Source organism: Chlorocebus sabaeus, chromosome X (assembly GCF_047675955.1).
Source record: "Chlorocebus sabaeus isolate Y175 chromosome X, mChlSab1.0.hap1, whole genome shotgun sequence".
NCBI classification, from domain to species: domain Eukaryota; kingdom Metazoa; phylum Chordata; class Mammalia; order Primates; family Cercopithecidae; genus Chlorocebus; species Chlorocebus sabaeus.
This window is the reverse complement of record NC_132933.1, coordinates 72582619-72588618: the sequence shown is the minus strand read 5'-3', so window position 1 is coordinate 72588618 and position 6000 is coordinate 72582619. Positions and strand designations below refer to the sequence as shown.

At 38.2% G+C, this 6000-nt stretch overlaps 1 protein-coding gene across 1 annotated transcript in view; it reads left to right on the top strand.

The window, feature by feature from the left end:
* Positions 1-849: 849 nt before the first annotated feature.
* TENT5D (terminal nucleotidyltransferase 5D) overlaps positions 850-6000 on the top strand; it is a 31033-nt gene continuing 25882 nt past the window's right edge. Inside the window, exon 1 of the mRNA XM_007992157.3 lies at positions 850-970. The gene's annotated coding sequence lies outside the window, so the exon portion shown is untranslated. The remainder of the gene's footprint in view (positions 971-6000) is intronic.

Sequence of the window (6000 nt, the reverse complement as noted above, 5' to 3'; positions counted from 1 at the left end):
AAATTGGACATACTCTAACAAAATATTATGTTGGGAAGAACTCTGTCTTTTAAATGTTCTTTTTGGAAATTAGTTATTGGCACTCAAAACAATAATACTTATTAACCATAATACTTTTTTAACTGTTTCTTTTTGAGACAAAGGCTTGCTCTGTTTCTCAGGCTGGAGTGCAGTGGTGTGATCATGGCTTACTTCAGCCTTGACCTTCTGGGCTCAAGCAATCTTCCTACCTCAGCCTCTTGAGTAGCTGGGACAACAGATATGCATCCCCACACCGAGCTAATTGCTTTTTAAATTTTTTATAGAGTCAAAGTCTCTCTATATTGCCCAGGCTGGTCTTGAGCTCCTGGGCTCAAAGTAATCTTCCAGCCTCAGCCTTCCAAATTGCTGGGATTACAGGCATGAACCCCCATGACTAGCCTCTTTTTAATTGTTCAAGGATTTAAAAAAAAAAAAAAGTACGTTCCCTTGGGGGTAAAAATTAAATAGAGAATATTTCCCCAAATTCTGTATTTCAGAAATTGCAACTTAATTTTGAAGTCACATGTAGGCAGTTACAATACTTACAAAACAAAAACGTTTGCCTATCTATGCGAATCTACATGGTTTAACTGGTTATTTTCACTATTTTTTTCTCCTTCCTCCCTCTTCACTATTTTTAACTTAAGTTCAAGTATCTTGAGGAACTTGTTTTTAATCTTTAATATATCCAATATAACATTGTCCTTTTTGAGATTTGGGACTCAGAATTGCCCCATTTAAATTTTTTTTTTAATTCCCCCATCTATAAGAGCATTAATGATGCAATAATAATATTCCTTGTCTCTTGGCAACAGTAACCCTGGTATTGCAGCAAGTGAGGTATAGAGAATGTGGGGAGATCAGGTGATGCAGAACTCTGGAAAAGGACGTTAGTCTTCAAAGTAGGACTGTTTGTTAAATTCGGCAAAGTCTACTATGAGAAGACACGGTGAGAAATCTTGTAGAAAGGGAGTTTTTCTTTTAGTTTTAACTCTGAGCACACATCAAAATTGATGTTCATATTTTGTCCAGAAACTTACTTGATTCAACTAAAATATCTTTGAAAATTATCTCTTTCATTAATAACTGTGCCTAAAATCATGGCTGTGGTAAAATTGAACTCAATATGTTTAAAAGGGCATCAATAATTGTTTTAATATTTTATTTTCTGAACTAGCTCAAGAGTAAAGGATAAAAGACATAATATAACTGATATATTGATATAGTATTAAGAATTACTGTTTTTTTTTTGAACTCCAGAGTAAGAGAGTTACAAAACTCCCTACATCCTACATTGATTGACTGACACATTGACATCTCAATAAATAGCCTGATGGTGGATTATTTTCAAAATTTAATTTGTTTCTGAAGTGAAGTATTTAAAGTAAAAGACTACACCTAATTCTTTTTTAGATATCAAATGTGTTTAATTACTACAGTAATTAGTTCCAGTGAAAGACAGTTATTGTCAGGTAACCAAGCATGTTTACATATCTGTGTATTTTTTTATATAGTCCTGAACTTCCTTTTCAGATTATTTTTTTTTCCTTTAAAGCACTCATGACTTATCTCATTTGTATAGTTTTCATTTGTTTGTTTGTTTATTTGTTTAGATGGAGTCTTGCTCTGTCGCCAGGCTGGAGTGCAGTGGCATGATCTTGGCTCATTGCAATCTCTGCCTCCCAGGTTCAAGCGATTCTCCTGCCTCTGCCTCCCGAGTAACTGGGACTATAGGCATGCACCACCATGCCCGGCTAATATTTTTTGTATTTTAGTAGAGACAGGGTTTCACCATGTTGGTCAGGATGGCCTTTATCTCCTGACCTCATGATCCACCCACCTTGGCCTCCCAAAGTGTTGGGATTACAGGCATGAGCCACTGCACCTGACCTCACTTGTATAGCTTTTAAGTACTTTAAGAGTGAAGTTACCTTATTTTCCTCTAGTAGAACAATTTAATGCAAGTAAAGTTTAGAAAAATAATCAAATTAATCATAAACTTAGTGGATTTTATTAAGCCAATTGTATTGTAAAATATCAAAGACTGCATTTTGAAATTGTTTCTTTAAAGAATGTCATTATCATTCACCCTTTTTCTCCTATGAAAATTAACTGCAGATGCGAGAGGAAACATGAGGACTTAAATATCTGTAGCCAAACCAAGAGCAGAAGGTGTTGAAATGAGGGAGGGGAATTCCCCATGATAAGGCGAATTAACGAAAAAACTGAGTAGAAAAAAATGCCACTTCTTTCAGCAAAACTGCCTTCTGAGCATGAACTTAAATTTGTATTTGTGTTGGAAATACTTGAAGAAATGTGAGGAGCAGGAGTTATTTGTGTGTTGGGGAGTGGGAGAAAAAGTGGAGGTTACAGAGTGGGAAGTTGGAAATTCATTATTTATAAGAAAAAAGGGAAAGGCATTATTTATAAGAAAAAATGGAAAATAGTTTTTGGTGTAGGAAAGGAGAAAGGTCGTATTATCCCACAGGAGAAAGTTCAGCAATGAAGGAGAATGGAAGGTAATAAGAGATCACCCCACCTGGGGTAGGTAGAATCCATATGATTTCCTTCTTTCTTTATTTCTCTCCCTTTAAAAAATGCATTTCATGGCTGGACGCGGTGGCTCATGCCTGTAATCCCAGCACTTTGGGGGGCCGATGTGGGTGGATCATGAGGTCAGGAGTTCAAGACCATCCTGGTCAACATGGTGAAACCCCGTCTCTACTAAAAATACAAAAATTAGCTAGGCATGGCAGTGCATGCCTGTAATCTCAGCTACTTAGGAGACTGAGGCAGGAGAATCGCTTGAACCTGGTAGGCAGACATTGCAGTGAGCTGAGATCGCACCACTGCACTCCAGCCTGGCAACAAAGCTAGATTCCATCTCAAAAAAAAAAAAAAAAAAAAAAAATGCATTTCATTTTATCTTTCTTTAATGGCCCCTTCTTTTGCTTGCTTACTAGCAGGCTCCCTCCTGAGCCTCATGCTAGCACCACACCCCTGTAGTTTCTCCTTGATGGGATGGGTTTGAGGAGAGCAGCAGTTGGTGAGGTAAGTTTTAATGTCTGAGAGGGTGTGGTGAGTAGACAGAGAGAGAGCTGTGAACAGAATTTAAAAAAAAAAAAAAAAAAAACCTTTTTCTAGAAACATTGCGGTGAGTTGCTACTTTCCTCCTTCCTCAGACAGTGTTTAAGAGGGATGTGAAAGTTGTATATGGTGTTGGCTATAATTCTGGAGTCCCCTTCAGTGTTGACAGGGTTATCCACAGAGGGGTTAGTGATTTGGAATGATGTGGAAAAAGCTTATGAGGTTACTGGGTTTACTGTGAGTGTCATGGTGAGTTGCACAGCATCCAGTGCAGAGAGAATGGCATTTTGGTCTCACTTGGTGGCTTTAGCTCCCAGCTTGCTTGAAAGCCCATTGTACTCTAGAGTATTATCAGCCAGTCCCTTCAAAAGGGGCTGGAGATTTCTCTAGCCAGCTTGCTTCTCTGAAATTAGTGGCAGTTTGGAGAGGCAGCAACTCTGCGTCATGTACATCAGAAGCAAGAGAAGCTCACTTGGTGGCTGTTGAATTCACATAGCTATAAATCTCTACCAGTTACAGCCACTGGAAGGGGTAGAGGAACAGTAGCAAGGGGAGGTAGTGCTACAGTTGTAGTTTTCCCAATGCAGCAAAATATGTGACAGTATTTTGTTGTTTGAGATAGTATCCAGAGTTTTTTTGTTTTATATGTAAGAGAATTAAGGAGCGTGGACACAAGGGTGAGTTTCAAGTGAAAGTTTAATAAGCAAAAGAAGAAAGCTTTCTGCAGCAGAGAGTGGGGCCCAAATGGGTTCCCCACTGTGAGGCTGGGGTTCGGGGTTTTTATGGACTGGTAAGGGAAGGAATGTGCATAGTTTGCAGGCTGTTTTGGAGAAAGTGTGATTTAGCTTGGTCTGGGACCAATCAGCAGCTGAAGTGATGATTTATAGGGGCCACCTAGCTTGGTCCAGGACCTAGTAGAAGCTGAAGTGAAAGCTTGGCCAAAGACCTTGGCCCTGGGATGAATTAGAAGCTGAAGCAATGATTTATAGAGGCCAAGATTATGGTTTAAAGCATGTTTAGAAAAGGGAAAAAAAAGTGCCCACCAGAACCTACTGGAACACCCCATGTACATGCCCACAAAAGGAGAAGAGATTATTTCCTGGAAGCCTGCTGCTGGTTATACAAAGGACAAAGACATTTCTATGCAGAGTCTTGTTCTCTTATTACAGTGGCTGCAGGCATGTCTTAGGCACAAAGAACAAAGGTGTTTCTATGTTGGACCTTGTTTCTTTATCTGAGTGGGCCAGAGGTTTGTACAAGTTTTCTTATCTGTGCCTGCAGCCTGATATTTCAGGCTGTTTCTCTGATTTCAGGAGTTTTACCAAGAACCCACCCTAACTGCCTACCGTTTCTCTCTTATTCTCCCCATCAGGAGTGGAGACCCTAACTGCTGTTAGGGAGATTGGGCACTGATTTTTTTAGCTACTTTTTGCTGGAGAGGGGTGTTGTGTGGGGAACAGCAACTAGGGTTTCTTTTGTGGCTGGCTTAAGGGTCCTTGGAAGAAAGGCATGTTTATGCATGGTTCCTTTTGCCTTGCCATTTGTAGCTTGATAGCCTTTAGATGAGAAGAAACAATGTGGTTTATTAGAGTACATGTATTACAATGAAACAAGGGTGGAGGTAAAGACGGCTTAAAAATTCCAAGGCTAAGTGATGGCTAGTTATGACTGTTAAGATTTGGATTCAAGGGGCTGGGCTTCAGTTAGCTTTCTTGGTTTTACTTTTTAAACAAAGAAATTTGTGACTTATGGGCACTTTATTTACTTTTATTACCTGGCAGGACTTGTGGGATAATTCTCCAGAACTAGAATATTGTTTTTGATTTCTACATTACCCATTCCCTTTTGTTTCCTTTGAGCAGTAGCTGGAGATTGCTGGTCGATTTACAGGAATAGGGTTAGTTTAAAATGTAGGTAGGCAAAAACTTGAAAACAACTACTGAGACTAGAAATTAATGACAGCTGTATAAGTTTTGAAACAATTTTTTTCTCCAGTCCTCATTTTTGTTAAAAACAAATTATGATAAGACTGTGTTGTTTGTAAAATAGACTTCAGTCTCATACTTGGACTGATTATTTCATAAACTGCAGCAAGAATAATTACCTTTACATAAACTTTTTAGATGGGCTTTGATGGAACTTTGTTTTACAAGGAATCTTAGATAGGACTTTTTAAAGCTGGGCCCAGCCATGGGTTTGCACCCTTAAATGCCTATGAGTTGGGTAAACTCCTTTTTTCCTGAGATTTCAAGAGCGTGGTGTTCTGGGCCTGTTAGAAAGTGACTTTCTTACTCACCACAGATTAGGAACCCTGTACAGGGACTGTGTAGACAAAATATGAGGCCAGTTTTTCCAAGGGGCTTTTATTGGCTTTTCAAGTTAAGCTGGACTTCTTACAGGGAAACACATTCTTTTAGTTAAACCCTTGGCAAAACACCAGTTTTTTTTGTTTTTTTTTTTTTTTTTATTATTAAACTTCAAGTTGTAGGGTACATGTGCACAACGTGCAGGTTTGCTACATATGTATACTTGTGCCATGTTGGTGTGCTGCACCCATCAACAAGTTTTTAAATTGTTCTGTTGCAAAAGAAAATGCATTCTTATTGCACTGATGCAAACAATATATTGTTAGAAGTTAAGAATGCTTACAACTAGTGTCTGAATTTTAGAGGAACGAGGCAGAGAGAAACAAACATGTTTTACATTTTGTTTACAGAAGTATACCTTACTTAATTGTTAAAGGCTGTATCTAGTTTAAAATAAGTTTTATTGACTGAAAAACAAAACAAGGATTAGCAATATCTTGAGCAAAAGTTAAAAAGATTATTTTAGCTTTTTATTAGTTCAGTCCATTCAGTTAACTCTTATTCTGCTTGATATTTATAAACATTT